The 17,618-nt window shown below is 37.1% G+C and overlaps 1 protein-coding gene and 1 pseudogene across 2 annotated transcripts in view; both read left to right on the forward strand.

The window, feature by feature from the left end:
* MARCHF3 (membrane associated ring-CH-type finger 3) overlaps positions 1 to 17,618 on the forward strand; it is a 136,700-nt gene that overhangs the window by 57,072 nt on the left and 62,010 nt on the right. The window lies entirely within an intron of this gene.
* LOC129083864 (60S ribosomal protein L9-like) lies at positions 4,666 to 5,262 on the forward strand (annotated as a pseudogene).

The following is a 17,618-nucleotide window of genomic DNA, read 5'->3' on the forward strand; positions in this document are numbered from 1 at the left end:
CAGGCTTTCAATTTAAAGACCATTTGGTAAATGTTTCACTTTGTACAAGGACCTTTAGGGAGTAGCCAGAAACTGAAGTCTGTCAGGAGGTGAATGAATCATACCAATAAATAAGTTCATTTAAGAAGTGCAATGTGTTTAGGTGTATCTAGCAAATAGAACGAACAGGGAAACTCAGGATGAACTAGCATCATGACAGCAAGTGACTACTCATTTGAATTCCACATAAAGGTATATCTTGTTACCCTTGCCTTTGTGTTGTGCCCTTTGCCCAATGGCATTAGTTCCAACTTCAGGTAAGGACAAATGAGGCATAGGAGAGCAAATGAAAGGAGGAAGATGGTTATGATATGGCAAGACTGATGTGAAGTCCTGCTAGCCTTAGTTCAAGGTCTTTCTGTCAAATACCCAACAAGGTATCAACTGAAGGGACAGGCTGCCGTCTCTATCAGCTCACTCAGTTCCCTTAGCCAGAACTGGTGAAGGTGTGCGACAGTCAAGTTTGGCATTAAATATTGAAAATAGGACCCAAACCAGTAGTGCTCTTTAGGGAGGGCTCTTTAGGACTCTGATACTCTGCCCCAGGTCAGTTGAGTTACATGGAGAAGAGAGAATAACAGAAAATTTGGATGAATTATTTAGATGAGCTTCGAGAGTTTAAAATCAATACCCTTGACATTTAGACATCGTAATCTATTTTTCTTTGGTGTTCCTAACAGAAGGGTATATAGTAAATGAGGAAAAATCAAGATTCCTCTTAAACTGCCCAAATACTCACCAGATTTTTCTCTTGAAATATTTACCAATTTAAGAACTAAATTTAAATCTTTGTCAGCTCTTTTTCTAAAAATGGGTAGTGTCTTAGATCAAATTTTTCTTGTGTTAGTTCAAACTAATAAGTATATGTCTGTAGCTAACATTTTATGCCATTTGCTCAAATGGAAAATATGGGTGCTTGGTTTGTTTTTTCATTTTCTTTTTATATGTACCATTTTTTCCCCAATAGTCAGCAATAACATTCTAAGGATTTTTTTCCTTGATAACTTTGACAAGTCACCGAAGATTGGTCACATCTTCTACGTTGGTTTATGAATATTACAAACTGTCTAATAAAATATTAATTTACACTGTCTAGGCTTATCCTACAAAATAACAAATTCAGTGTATATTGTTATAGTTTATCATTTAAAGGGGAATTGCATTATTTTAGTATCCCTTCTTTCTGTTAAAAAATATATTTCCAAAATTCAGTTGTTTCTTTTCTAAATAACTGTAATTCATTAAAGTATATTGTAACAACTTATAAAAATAGTTTCCAAGTGGGCAATCTTAAGACTATTCATTCTTTGCTCACTTGTTTCATGAACAAAATAAAGAGGGTTAGAAGACAGTAAATATAATGTAACAAGTACCAACTATATGCCATGCACTAAGCTAAACATTACATGCATCAACTAGATAATGCTCACAATATGTATAAATAATGATAAGTGCCATTACCTTAATTTATATATAAAGAAACTAAAGCTTAGAGAACACAAATGCTCATAGTCACATGGACAAAAAGAAAATTTGTTATTAAAAAATAATAATAAAGTGGATTCAGTAACAACTTACAGAATTGCAAGTTCATATTAAGTTTTATTATTCTTGCTATTATTGAAAGCACATAGTTATCATATATGTAACATAAGTGATTATTTTTACATAACCTTACACTGGAAGCGAATTAACCATGAAACATCTAATACCCTCATTTTCCAAATGAAGAGGATAAGGTCCATGAAAGTGAAATGACGAACCCACAGGGACTCAACCAGTTAATTGAATTCCAGAATCAATCAGCAGATTTATATTGTGTGCCTCCTGTGAATACAGATTCCTTAGACATTGACAATTTATCCATAACTTCCTTCCTGGGTTATCATTTTGCAAAACTGCCATGTTCATGGCCTACACCGATCCTTGTTTCTTCACATGATGCTGACTCCCTAGCTCTGTAGGACCAAGAAATGGCATATTTCCGTTCAGTTTTACAGATGCCTGTTTGTTTACATTGTGAAAGAGTAACCATGGTAGTGTTAATGTCAATATCAAGCCTGTCAATATTATTGTGCAGTAGTATCACTGAAGTTGTCAAACAATGACTATCCTTCCTTGCGTTTATATTTAGCAGTGACTGCTAAGGGTGTGATTATAGGACGTAAACAAGCTCCACCCGGAGTGAGCTGGAATGACTAAATGATTGCCTGGGGACCGAGATTACCCAATGCATATTGCACTCGGAAATGAAAATATCCAGGATAGACAACTTTATGATAACTATAAATTTGGCTTCCTACTATGATCACTTCAAGCCAAATTATATATGTTTGATGAGGCATAATTTGTTATTAGATCCAGCGAATACGAGGGTAGAATACATCATGGTAGAATTATGATTTGAATTTTAATTAAGTTTTGTTCATTCCCCAACACTAGTTAATAAAATAAATACAACTATAGATGCACAAACAAATAGGGAAAAACATAGGACAAAAAAGGAACAAATTATGTTGCTCATCAAAAATATTTCTTATAACAGTAAACATAACCGTTGGCATTTTTGGGGGGGAGTAGGCACTCCAGCCTGAGTTTATTCAGTAATCCACTGACATTAACATCAAGGACCTAGATTCTTTCCCTCTTTCCACAGTTCCATGGTTAATGTTTATCCTTAGGTTAGTGGCAGCCTGGCTGTAGCCATTCCAAGGGTTGGAATGACAAGCAGAAATGACAATGCCTAGAGGAAAATTAAAAAGGGTCTCTTTTTTTGGTTTTGTTTTGTTGTTATGTGAAATAACTTTAATGCATTTATCTAGAACCATTACACAAATTCTCTTTTAAAGAATTTTTCATTAAATTTTTTTTTACTTTTTTTTTTTTTTACCTTGTCATGAATCTTTTAAGCGGCCTTATGGTGATCATTTCTGAAAGACATGTCTGACTCTGGATTTTGGCATCTCTCATTGGAGATTTAAAATATTGAATTGATCAGCCCTGTCACAATTCTCTAAAATTTTATTTTCAAAACCTCTATGCAAACTCGGCATGTAGATCAATGTTCCTCATTTCTGACAAAGAGAATGTGTTGAAACCTTTCCAACGAAATAGCATTAGTGAAGTGGAGAGGGAATTTAGTGTGAAGGACTTTGGTTTGCTCCATTCTGCTTGCTGTAATTCTTTTCTTCATTCAACACACCTAGAATTCAGACATTAGGAATAAATGTTTCTAACAAGAGATGTCATAGAATGTATGAATTCATAGCTGGAATTGCCTCAGACACATCTTGTCTGTACGAACTATGCCATCAGCTACATGAGACTATAATACAAATAATAGAAAATTTAGTTACCTGAAATGACCCATTTCTCCTTAATCCTACCCACTTGTAATTCATTCTAGTGAGTACTTAATGTCTAACTACAGTATTTATTGTCTGGTCATTTTTCTGAATCACAGTTATGTTTTTGAGTACATGAACAATTAGAATTTCATAAAGGTTAAAGACTCAGGTGGCATAAACCAGTGGAAACTAGGCAGTACAATTTTCAAGTATTAAAACTGGTATTTGCCACACTGACAGACAGTTCTCTCTTTTTTAATGCACAAAAAATGGCAAATATCCTTGCTATAAATGGCTTGGGGGGCCATATGATATATTGTTTTTCTAAACTATTTAAGTCATCAAAGCAGTAGCAAGAGGTCAGTGTCTAGTGTTGCTTAATAGCTGTAGGCGGATCCAGATGAATTTAGATTTGCTTTTCAAAACATTTCACAAGGGAAAATATTAATAAAAAATTAAAAATAAAAGTTTTAGAGTATGCATAAAATAAGCAGAAATAAGATTTATACTCCACCTCTGTATGGGTGTTGAATATCATTTCAGTTTTCAAATATTGATACAACTGTCATGTTATTTTCACATTGTGACAAAACTTGAGCTTTCTTCACCTCACTTTTATCCCATAGAGCATAGTGACTGTTAAACTAGTATTTATTCATGATTTATGCTGCCTGAACTCAAATCTTTGGAACAAAATTAATAAATCATATGTTGATAGAATGGCAGAGATTATAGACAATTTGATGAGCAAGTTCTGTATGATTGGTACCCCTTATTCCTACTTTTAGTTTATGGAAATTTTCTATATTTTTTAATATATTTTATAGATAAAGCTTTCTATATTTTATACATATAAAACTTAAGATATAAAAACTCTTAGGAACTTCAGGGAAATGTATACATTCATTTTCTTGCCTGATGTATTCCAAGATGAGCTGAAGCCAGGCTGGACCAAACTGATATGTGGTCAACTCACCCTTTAAAATATAATTAGCAAAGAATATCACATATTCTTTGACTTCATAGCACAGAAAACTCAAGACCCTCCAGTGCAGTTTATATCCATTTGTTCTTGCTTTTTTCTCAGAGGAGCTTTAGCGTATAACTGAGTACCCTCTGTGGAAATATAACTAACCTAGGAGACAAAGGTTCATTGGAAATTAGTTCAGGAAGCAGTGCTGGTTGGAATACCAAGCAGGGCTAGCTGTCTGTTAGTTACAGAGCTTCTTTTCATGGTGGTCTAGTAACTGCAGCTTTATGAACACCCAAGAACTCTGCTGCATCTGTGAGGATGAAGACCTTTCTCAGAAATCAGACTGTCAACATCCCAGAAAATGCCGACAGCTATTGTGAAGGGCTCCAGAGGCATCCTGTGGAGGGACTTCAGTTGCATCAATGTAGAACTTAGTCTCCTTAGAAAGAAAAAGAAGAGGCTCGGGTTGACAAATGTTGGGGCAATAGAAAGGCGCTGGCCACCATTCACATTATCTGCAGTCATGTACAAAACATGATCAAGGGTGTTACCCTGGGCTTTAGTTACAAGATGAGGTCTGTGTATGCTTACTTCCCCATCAATGTCATTATTCAGGAGGATGGTTCTCTTGTTGAAATCAGAAATTTCTTGGGCAAGAAATACATCCACAGGGTTCAGATGAGGTCAGGCGTTGCTTGTTCAGTATCTCAAGCCCAGAAAGATGAGTTGATTCTTGAAGGAAACAACATTGAACTTATATCAAATTCAGCTGCTTTGATACAGCAAGCCACAATAGTTAGAAACAAGGATATCAGAAAATTTTTGGATGGTATCTATGTTTCTGAAAAAGGAACAGTTCAGCAGATCTCTGATGAATGAGATCTAAGTTGTCCAGCTATAGAAACAGCAAGATGCCAAGTGATTCCTCAGACTTATTTGTGATATTTTAAAGAGTCAATAAAAAACACACATTGGGAAAAAAGAACACCTAGAAATTATTTTCTATATTTACATAAGGTGTGATTATTTTTTAAATAAACCTTGTTTTTAGAACAGTCTTATAATTATAGAAAAATTACAAAGGTAGTACAGAAAGTCCTTATATACTCCCTACCTAGCTTCCCCTGTTACTAACATCTTAGCAAACTGGACCACCTAGGAGAAATGAATAAAGTCCTAGAAACATACAACTTTCTAAGGCTGAATCATGAAGAAATAGAAAATCTCAATAAACTGATTACTAGTAAGGAGATTGAACCAGTAATCAGAAACCTCCTGACAAATAAAAGTCCAGGACCAGATGGCTTCATTGGTGAATTCTACCAAACACTCAAAGAAGAATTATGAGAATGCTTCCAAGCTCATTTTACAAGGCCAGTATTACTCTGATACCAAAGCCAGACAAGGACACCACAAGAAAAGAAAATTATAGGCCAATATCTCCAAAGAGCATACATGCAAAATTCTTCAACAAAATATCAGCAAACCAAATTCAACAATTCATTAAAAGGACCATAGGCTATGATTGAGTGGGATTTTTTCCAGAGATGCAAGGATGCTTCAACATTCACAATAGTCAAAGTGATATATCACATTTAAAAAATTAAGGATAAGAATCATATAATCATCTCAATAGATGCAGAAAAAGCATTGGCAAAACTCAACATCCATTTATGATAAAAACTATCAACAAAGTGGGCATATGAGGACCATACCTCAACATAATAAAACCACAGATGCTACGCCTATGGTTTATTCAACAATGAAAAAAATGAAAGCTTTTCCATAATACTCAACAGTGAAAAGCTGAAAGCTTTTCTTTTATGGTCAAGGACAACTTTTATTCAACGTAGTATCAGAAGTCCTAACCAGAGCAATTAGACAAGAAAAAGAAGTAAAAGGCAACCAAATTGGAAAGGAAGAAGTAAAACTATCACTATTTGTCAAAGACATGATTTTATATATAGAAAACCCTAAGGACCTCAAAGAAAGAAAACTGATAGAAGTAATAAACTTAGTAAAGTTACAGGATACAGTTCAATATACAAAAGTCTTGCATTTCTATATACTAACAACAAACTATCGTAAAGAGGAATTAAACCCAAAACACTAATTTGAAAGAATACCATATTTTACCATGTATAATGCACACTTTTTAGCCCAAATTTTTGAAGGAAAAATAAAGATGCACACTATACATGGGTATAATGATTACATACCATGGGTATAATAATTCTGTGTATAATGCTCACAAAAACGTGGGTGCACATTATACACAGGAGTGCATGAAGCATGGCAAAATATGGTATATGCACCTCTATGTTCATTGCAGCATTATTTACAATAGCTAAGATCTGGAAACAGCCCAAGTGCCCATCAATAGATAAGTGGATAAAAAAGCTGTGGTGCCCTGGCAACGAGGCTCAGTTGGTTGGAGCATCATCCCATATACTTAAATGTCACAGGTTCAATTCCCAGCTGGGGCACATACCTGACTTGCGGGCTCAATCCCCAGTCAGGGTGTGTATGGGAGGCAACTGATTGATATTTCCATCTCACACCAATGTTTCTCTCTCCCTTCCTCTCTCTCTAAAGGCAATGGGCATGTCCTCGGGTGAGGATTTTTTTTTTTTAAACTGGTATATTTATACAATGGAATACTACTCTGCCATAGAAAAGAAATCTTATGTTTTGTGACAGCATGGATGGACATGGAGAATATTATGCTAAGTGAAATAAGACAGAGAAAAACAAATACTATGTGATCTCACTTATGTGTGGAATCTAATGAACAAAATAATTTGACAAATAAAGTAGAGACAGAAGCATAGATACATAGAACAGACAGACAGCTGTCAGAAGAGAGGGGGCTTAGGGGCTAGGTGAGAAAAAGTGAAGGGATTAAGCAAAAAAAAAAAAAAATCTCCTATTTCTCTATTCTACTCCATTGCTGTGAGGGAGCTCTTAGAGATGGGAGTTGGCATTCACCCAGGACAGTTGTGCACTGTGGTCCCTTCTGCACCTCACCCAACTTCCTTTATTTTTCCTCATCTGCATATGATACCTTCTTCTTACTGATTGGATTTGTCTGCAAACTGTGGTAGTTAATAACAATTAAGGTAGATTGATGCATAGTAAGACCTCATTTGTTTGTCTGAACAAGTGGGCTGATTTTTGTACTTGCTAGCCAAGTAACCAGGAGACCAACTAAATCATGGACTCCCTGTGTTCTTTGAAGCAGCACTTGTTAGGCTGAAATACGCGAGGTCTGTCCAGAAAAAGCCCAGCCATTGTTAATATAATGAGAATGGTTTGCACAACATCAATGTTACCAGGCAGCCAAGGAGAGGGGACAGGAAGGTACATATACAAACAATGACAACTTCACTGTACTAGTCAGTGGGCGCGGTAGGTGCCATTGAGTGAGCATGTGTACTGTGTGGCTGTTGCATTCAAAATGACTGAGCAAGTAGAGCAACAAATCTGCATCAAATGTTGCATTAAGTATGAATATTCCTCCATGGAAAGTATTCAGATGATTCAGAAGGCTTTCAGGAATGATGGGATGAGTGCGACGCAAAGAAAAGTGTGGCACAAAGGCTTCAAGGTCGCATCAAAGTCAAGACCATGTTAACTATGTTTTTTGATTGGGAAGGTGTTGTCCATCATGAGTACGTCCCTCCAGGCCAAACAATTAACAAGGAGTACTACCTCAGTGTTAGTCTGTTGAGAAATGCAATACGACAAAAATGGCTGCAGCTATGGGCAGCTGGTGATTGGCAGCTTCATCACGAGAACTTATGCATCACATCTCATGCAGAGTTTTTTGCAAAACATCAAATCACCCAGGTGACTCAGCCCCCTACAGCCCATATTTGGTGCCCTGCAACTTCTGGCTTTTCCCAAAACTAAAATCACCTTTGAAAGGGAAGATTTCAGACCATTGATGAGATTCAGGAAAATACAACAAGACAGCTGATGGCAATTCCAACCAAGGATTTTGCAGAGTGTTTTGAACAGTGGAAGAGATGCTGGGAGAACTGTGTGAGGTCCCAATGAGCCTACTTTGAAGGAAAGTGAGGCATCATTGTCCTCTGTGCAGTTGTTTCTTGTATCTTGCATCTTCTTCAATAAATGTCTCTATTTTTCATATTGTATAGCTGAATGTTTTCTGCACAGTTATATGTAACACATATAACACAATGGCACAGACAACAGTATGGTGATTACCAGAGGGAACGGTGGAGGGGAGGGGGCCATAGAAGAGGGCAAAGAGGGGATAAATGAGGACAGAAAGAGACATTATTTGGGGTGATAAGTGCACAATGCAGTGTGCAGATGATGTTTTGTTGAGTTGTACACTTGAAACCTGTATGGTTTTGTTAACCAGTGTCACCCCAGTAAACTCAATAAAAACAAAAGAAAAAATAAGAAAACAATACTATTTACAATAACATCAAAAAGAATAAAGTACCGAGGAATAAATTTAACCAAGGAAGTGAAAGACTCATTCACTGAAAACTACAAAACACTGATGAAAGACAGTTATTGAACAACCTATCCTAAAATTTGTATGGAAACACAAAAGACCTCTAAGAGCCAAAGTTGTCTTGCATAAAAAAAGAACAAAGCTGGAGGCATCATGCTCCCTAATTTCAAATTACATTTACAGTCACAATTTAAACAGTACAGTATTGGCATAAAATAGACACCTAGCTCAATGGAACAGAACAGAGAGCCCAGAAATAAACCCACACCTATATGGTGAATTAATTTATGACAAAAGAGGCAAGAATTTACAATAGGGAAAGGACAACCTCTTTAATAAATGATGTTGAGAAAACTTGACAGCCACAGGGAAAAGAATGAAACTAGATTACTATCTTATTCCATACACAAAAATTAACTCAAAATGAACTACAGACTTAAAGAGATGAAGTGTAAATTGGTAGTTACAAAAATAGTCACAGGGATGTCAAATGCAGCATAGGGAATTCAATAATATTGTAACAACTACATATGGTGCCAGGTGGGTACTAGACTTACTGGGGGATCACTTTGTAAATTATATAAATGTTTAACCACTGTGCTGTACGGCTGAAACTAATATAAAATAATAAATGTCAAAAAATAATTAAAATTAAATAAATTCTAATGGATTAAAAAAGACAAATATAAGACTGAAACCATAAAACTCTTAGAAGAAAAATAGTAAGCTCCCTGACATCTGCCTTGGTGATGATTTTTTGTATCTGACTCTAAAAGCAAAAGCAACAGAAGCAAAAATAAGCAAGTGGGACTACATCACACTAAAAAGTTTTTATGTGGCAAAGGAAATCATTGACAATCTAAAAAAGACAACCTACTGAATGAGAGAAAATATTTATGAATCATATATCTGATAAGGGATTAACATGCAAAATAAATAAAGAGCTCATACAACTCAATAGCAAAAAACAATTTGATTAAAAAATAGGCAGAGGACCTGAATAGACATTTTTTCCAAAGAGGACATACAGATGACCAATAAGTACATGTAAAGATACTCAACATCACTTGATCATCAGAGAAATGCAAATCAAAACCACAGTGAGATGTCACCTGATCCAAGATTTCTAATTGTCTTGCTTGTGAACCTGAATACTAAGTACATGATCTCTGCATCTTTGTTTCTTTATCTATAAACAAACGGATGGGTTTAAAAATAGGATCAGTGTAGGTGAAGACAGGACAAGTTGTGAGAGGGAGAGAAAGATAGGAAATTAGGGACCAGAAGAGAATTGTTTTTAAAAACAACCTGACTAAAATCTCAGATCTACTCATTGTAACAGCGTAGAAACCTCATCAACAATTTCCAAAGTGTATGTGAGAACTTGGCAGAGGGGAGACAAGACATTAAAAATAAGTGAGAACAGAAGGATTATTTAATAAATGATTTAGCTTTCATTATGGGGGAAAAAATAGATTAATACCTCCACTCATACAGATGGATAAGTTTAGATTAAGGGCCTGAATGTGTAAAATAAACTTTAAGAATTATCAGAAGGGAGTACAGGAGCATTTTTATGTCTGCAGGGGAGAGATTATTTCTCAGTCAGTACACAAAAAGGGCAGTTCATAAAGGGAAAGATTACATTAAGAAGTAAAACTCTTTTATGCAAAAGCCACTATAAAGTTAAGACACAAACCCTGGACTGGAAAAATATATTTCAACACATAAAAGAGCAAATATGTTGGTTTCCAAACTATGTAGTTGGAGAATCCTTACTAATCAGAATAAAAAAGATGAACAACTGACTACAAAAATAAACAGCAAAGGGTACCTTCAGACAGTTAGGCAAAGGAGATTTCAAGGACCAATAAATATTAGAAGAGATGCTCCCCTTACTAACAATTAGGAGGAATGCTTACTAAAACAGATACCATTCCTCACTCATCAGAATGGCAAAAATAAAGTATGACTCTTCACCTGTTGGGCAGGATAAATGGAATGGAGAATTTCCCCAGCTTGCTGGGCATGTATTCTACATACCACTTTTGAAAGCAAGTTGGCAATACCTGGTAAAGTTGAAAATGTGATCTAGGAAGAAGCAGTTTTACCCTTAGATATATTCCCTAGAAAAGCATGTGCACTAGAAGCCCTGTATATTCACCAAAGCATTCTTTGTCATGGCAAAACCTAATGTTTGTTAATGGAGGAAAAATAAAATAAATTACACTAGGTTCATATTTTGTTTCCTTCATTGCTGTGTTCCCAGCTGCCAACCAGTACAGTTCTAGGAACATTGTTAGTGCACATAAATATTTATTAAATTAATAAATATGGAGACACACAGCAGTTAATAAATACAGGGTAGGTGGGGCAAAAGTAGGTTTACAGTTGTTTGTATGGAAAAAAATACAATAATGAATAAATAATAATACAAGAATAAACTCTGTGTTTCCTGTACTCACAACCATAAACCTACTTTTGCCCCACCCTGTAAACTAGATCCATATGTATCAACATGGATAGATTTCAGACACAGTGTTGGGTAAACAAAATGGTCTGGAATATGTATCTTGTACAAATTTAACATAGAACAATTGTGTATATTGTTTATAAATACATATAAAGTAAAGGGAAAACAGTAGAAATAAAAAATATGGTAGATGAAATTTTTAAAATTTATTTACTGGATTTAAACATCAAGTCAATCTTATGAACAATAGAACAAAAAGATAGGAAGATAAAATATACAAGAGAAAACTTTTTAAGCAGGGATACCCAATCTTAGTTGTCCAATTTCTGATTAATAAGTGCTCCAGAAAAAAACGTGGGGACCACTCTAATAGCATAAACAATAAAATATAATTTTTAAAAAAATAAATGCACCAAATAAAGACAAGAAGAGGTACAATATTTGAAGAGATTAATAATACCTAACATTTTACGAGTGCCTATTATATGCTAAGTACTGTACTGAGTGTTTTACATGTATTATTTCATTTAATCTTTAAAATAGTCCAGTGAGGTTAGTGCTGTTATTATCTCCATTCATAGATGAGGAAACTAAATCACTGAGGTTCAATAACTTGCTCAGAACTACATGACCAATAACAAATGAAGCATAGATTAGATCCCAAATCTTACTGATCCAAAAACCTGTCAGTTTAGAAAATATGAGCACATTTTGGAAGAAATAAATTAATTACTAACTATAATAGCAACACCCAGAGATGCGTTTTAATGTCTCATTCTCTCAGTGTACCTTCTATGTGTGATACATTTTTTATTTCTGAACAATTTGGGTATCATACATATATGTTATATATTATTTGGTAATCTACTCTTTTAAGAATAAATGAATATTATTCCACATGAATCAATATTCTTCTGCATCAATTTTAATGTCTGCTTGGTATTTATTTATTCAATCAATATTTATTGTTGTACAAGGCACTTTTCTAGACATTTGTATTACATAAGTGAACGAGCAGACAAAATCCCTGAATTTGTGGAGTTCACACTTCAGTGGGGGGAAATAGCAATAAACATATTAAGTGAAGCATATGTTATGTTGGGAGCTGACACATACTACCTGGATTAAATGCTACAGCAGAATACAGGGATCAGGAGAGCTAGGAGGGTGGCAGGGTGTTTGAAGTTTTCATTGAGAAAATGACATTTGATCAAAGCCTTGATGGAGTAAAGGAGTAATCCAGGCAGGTATCCAGGGGGGAGCTCTTATAAAATTGAGATATAATTCACGTACCATAAAATGTGCTCTCTTATTAAAGTGTACAGTTCAGTGACTTTTAGTATAAACAAAGTTGTGTAACTATTACCACTAATTCCATAACATTATCATCATGTCCTAAAAAACCCTGTATCCTTTAGCAATCACTGGCCACTGCCTTCTCCCACAGGTGGAAACCAATAAACTGTGTTTTACCTGTGCTGGACATTTCATGTAAATAGAATCATGTAATATGTGGCCTCTTGTGTCTGGCTTCCTCAACTTAATGTCTACAAGGTTTATCCAGGCTATAGTATGTATCATTACTTTATTTCTTTTATGGCTGAATAATCTTCCTTTGTGTAGAGGTACCATTTTGTCTGTCCATTCATCCATTGATGAATATTTGACTTTGTTCTACTCTTTGGCTATTATGAACAGTGCTGCTTTGAATATTCATGTACAAGTTAGCGTGAGAATTTATGTTTTTAATCCTACTGGATATATGCTAGGAGTAGAGTTGCTGAGTCATATGGTAACTGTATATTTAACTTTTTGAAGAACTCCCAGATTGTTTTCCAAAGTGGCTGTGCCAGGGAGAAAGCATGTAAAGCACAAGGAACTGCCAGTGAAAGACACATCTACAGCATAGCAGGGAGGCTATTGTCTCCCGAATGGACCGAGTGAACCAAAGATGGAGTCAGAGATGATGGCAGCAGGGCTAGAATGTGAGGGCCCTTTAGATCATTGTAAAAACCTCGGCTTTTATTCTGAGAGGCACTGGGGAGCCATTGGAAGGTTTTGAGCAGAGGGATGATGTGACCTGGCTTCATTTTTTAAAAGAATCATTGTGGCTGCCATGTGGAGAATAGACTATAGAGGAAGGAAGATTAGGAGACCATTGTAGTGATTTAAGTGAGAAATAACAATGGCTCAGGCAGGGGGGAAGCAGTGGGGGCAGTGAAAATGGTTAGATTCTAGATATGTTTTGAAAGTTCAGCCAACTAGATTTTCTGATGGATTTGGTAATAGTGGTAAGAGAAAGAAAAGAATCAAGCATAACTACAGGTCTTTTGGCGGCCTGAGCCCCTGGAAGGGAGGAGATGCCATTGACTGAGATGGAGGTGACTGCGGTAGAGCAGTTTTTGTTGGGGGTGGTGGGTTCAGGAGTTCAGCTTTGACATGTTAAATTTGAGAAGTCTGTACTCAGCCACAAGGAGGTGTTAAATAAGCAAGTGGATATTGCAAGTGTGAGTAAGAGGAGAGAGATCTGGAATGGAGATATAAATTTGGGATTAACCATGTTGAAGATTCTGAAGTGATTGAGTGCAGATAGAGAGGAAAAGAGGACCCTGGCTAAACCCAGGGTTTTCTAGCATAAGATGATAGTGAGAATGGGGAGAACTAATAAAGGGTGTCCATGAGGTAGAAGGAAACCCAATCAAGTGTCATATCCTGGAAGCCAAGTGAAGAAAGTGCATCAAGATGGAAGAAGAAAACAGTTAGTCCCAATGCTACAGAGAAGTCAACTAAGATGAGGACTGATGATTGACTATTGGATCTAGCAACATGGGGATAACTGATCTGGATGAGCAGTTTCTTCGGAGAGGTGGTGGCAAAAGAATGATTGCATTGGCTATAAGAGAGAAAGAAAGTCTTGAGGGTAATGGATAGGCTCATCATCTTAATTGTGGTACAGGTCTCATGGTACATACATATGTCAAAACTGATCAAATTGTGCACTTTAAATTTGTGCACTCTGGGGTATTTCGATTAGACCTTAATAAAGCTGAAAGAGAGAGAATGGGAAGAAAGAAATGAAGAAACTCCCTTGTGAGGAAATTTGCCACAAGGGGCTCAGAAAAATGAGGTAATAGCTACAGAAGAAGTGGAGCAAAAGAGGAAACTTTTTCTTTTGTGGTGGAAGAAATAACCACATGTGTGTATGCTGCTGATAATGAATGGTTCAGTAGGAGAGAGAAACTGATGATGTTAAAGAGGAGAAAGTTGCTAGAGTGAACCCTGTGGAGCACATGAGTCTGTAGGGGGATGGATCTAGAGCACAAATGGTGAATGGAAAGCACAGGTGGTTTGTTGATGGTGACAGGTGAAGAGGTAGGGTCCATGTGTACAGAGTCCAGTAGGGAAGGAGATAGGGTGGTAGGAGACTATGGATGTTTTCTTAGGATTGCTTCATTTTTCCCCATGAAGTGGGAAGCAAGGTCATCAATTGAGAATGAGGGGAGGTGAAAACGTATTGGAGGTTTGAGGGAGAAAAAGTCATTGTGAAATCATTGTGAAAAAGAGTGACAATATGTAAAGGAATGGAATGAGGGATGATTACTGGGCAGCAGTTAAGGCTTATGAATATCGTGGTCATGAATTTTCATTCAACGCCGTGGTGTATTTCGCACAATCCATGTTCAGCAGCAAGGACCCAGGAATGGAGCTGGCAAAGAACTGGATCACGGTTTCGCCAAGACACTAGACAAGCAAGAGAAGTAAAAGAGTTGTGGGTACATGCAAGAGATTAATTATGATGATGGGCCATTTGTATAAACTGTGTTAGGGAGGGAAGAAGAGACATTAAGGGGGTGAAGGAGAGGGGAAAGGTTCTAGAATCAATGGATTGGAAGTCCTGAGGAAATCAAAAAATTGTTGGAGTTGGGGTACTGAAGGGAGTGAGCTGAAAAGGTAGGAGGTAGAAAGGATCAGAGTAGATGCTTAACACAGTAGTCTATTATATGGATGTACAGAGTTTCTTTAACCAGTTGACCCCATTGTAAGATAAACCTATAGGATCATGGAAGCTATCTTCTTTACTTCTGCCACTTCTTGTATCTTAGTCACTGCTGCTTCTCCCTGAGATCCCAGGGATTTCTGCAAGGTTCAGTCTCTTTCTGAGATCATTTAACCCCAACGTAATTATCCTCTGTAAATACCTTTGCCTCTCTGATCCTAACTCTCTATAACACCCACTCTTGAATTATGCTGGGAATTCTGTGATTCCTTTGAGGACCAGAAGGGAAATGAGGGGAAACCAGTGCACTTGTCACATGTCCCTCCAGAGTTTCCTTGAGGACTACCTACCTTGTCATATGTTCTTTCATTCAATGTTTTGTTTCTTCAATGAGCGCGGAGGTTGTCAGGAGCAAAGTTTTCTCTCTTCCTCTGTGTGTTTCTGCACAAGCACTAGTCTGGTGTGCATAGCGGATGCTCAGTTAACAGGGAGTGAGAAACTGGACAGTCCCCTTGAAGATGGCTGCAGAGGCCTGCAGTGGTCCACCCAGGGTCAGGTGAGAGGGGCTCTCAGTTGTGTTTGGGGAATGGAAGTGGGCAATTCTTGGCTTGGCTTTGTTTTATTGATGCAGGAAGTATATATTGCTTTCTCCCTCCATGAAAAATTATTTTGATGAGAGAATGAAAGGAAAATGCAGCTAGGCCAAGAAGTGGGTGACTGCAGATCATTGATAGAGATGTCTTCTCTGACCAAATACATACTTGTCCGGTTTAGGGTGTCTGTTCTCACTTTGGCTGTGCCCCGCCCATCCCCATACACACATCCTCCTAAACGCACACGCACGAGATAGGTTGTCTCCTAAAGGCTGTGACTTCGGTGACTGCCTGAACTGGGCATATGATGATGACCTGCACAGGGGAAAAGTTGTTCTTTTACTCTTTTGCTCCCTCACCTTCCTCAGTGGAATCAGGGGCTTAAGAGGTTATTTTTAGACACTTTTGTCAGGAGAGAAAGGAGGAAAGGGAAAGTGAATGAGCTTGGATGTTTGCTGCAATTTCCTATAAAGAATGGGCTTTAAAAAACATCCTTGGGGAAGATTAATTCCTTTGTCAATAAATGTCAGCAGATAATCTAGTGCCAATTGCATATGCCTGGGGAATGAGCCTGTGGAAACTCAAGAAAACTAAATCATCACGTGACACAGTGCTTGTTTTTTTTTTCCCCTCCCAAACACTGACCAGGCATCTGCCATTACCTTCCATTTTTTAAATTGCAAAGGAAAAAGAAATGCCAAATTGTTTTTGCAACTCCAAAGGGCAAATTGGATATGTTTTGACATATGTTGAAAATAAATTATACTAAAATTTATTCACATATTCAATTATCTTTCTGGGACATACCAAACTAAATGTCAATTTCACTCCTTGGTTCCCTGTGCACCACACCACTGACTTGCCTTGGAGAATTTTAGTGACTGAGTTTGACTTACAGTCAGCACTGAACTTAGTAACAACAAGGTAGTCAGAGGTCCTTAATACCCCTTCCCCCTCATTCACACACCTACCCCTAGTTAGAAGAAACACTCTCCCTTCCAGGCCTTTGGCTTTTGGTCACTTTCATGGCCTGGCAATTACCCTGGCTGCTAGAAAACAGATAAAGGCTAGAGTCCTACTTGGCCCAAGGACCATCCGTTGTTATTGGAAGCTAAGAAGTCTTGGAAACTCAGGGGAATAAATCCCTAACTGAGACATTTTCATCTCCCAAAGTAGAGAAAGCAGTGCTGGCCAGGCTTGGCTCATCTCCACACTTTCAGCCCCAAAGTTCACAGGAAGTTCTTGTTGAAGTCGAAGCAGGGGCTTTCACACTTTTCAATGGCATCCCTCAGGAATAAATTTTACAAGGCAACACTGTACACACAAACACGAACAAAACTTACCTTGCAACGTACAATGAACTACGGTGCTGTTTTTTCTTTTAATGCAGTTTCATTGAATTCTATATCTTTTTTTATCTTTTTTTTTTTAGTGCTCCTCAAGACTTACTAAATTGATTTCACAATCTACTAATAGGTCACTACCCAGAGTATGAAAAACACTGTCCTAAACTAGCTGAATAATTATGTAACGTATGCATCTGCTCCATGGTTAACAGTGCTTGGACGCCTACCTAGCAACTCTGAGAAGCCTGCCATGGTGCCAAGCACTTTACCTGCAGCTTCACAACCACCCCAGAAGGTCTGAGTTCTATAATGACCCTCCTTTTACAGGTGAGACTCAGCTGAAGTAAGAAGCTTGCTGAGG

The sequence above is a fragment of the Pteronotus mesoamericanus genome, unplaced genomic scaffold (assembly GCF_021234165.1).
Source record: "Pteronotus mesoamericanus isolate MK-2021 breed Mesoamerican mustached bat unplaced genomic scaffold, CSHL_Meso_final scaffold_167, whole genome shotgun sequence".
NCBI lineage: Eukaryota > Metazoa > Chordata > Mammalia > Chiroptera > Mormoopidae > Pteronotus > Pteronotus mesoamericanus.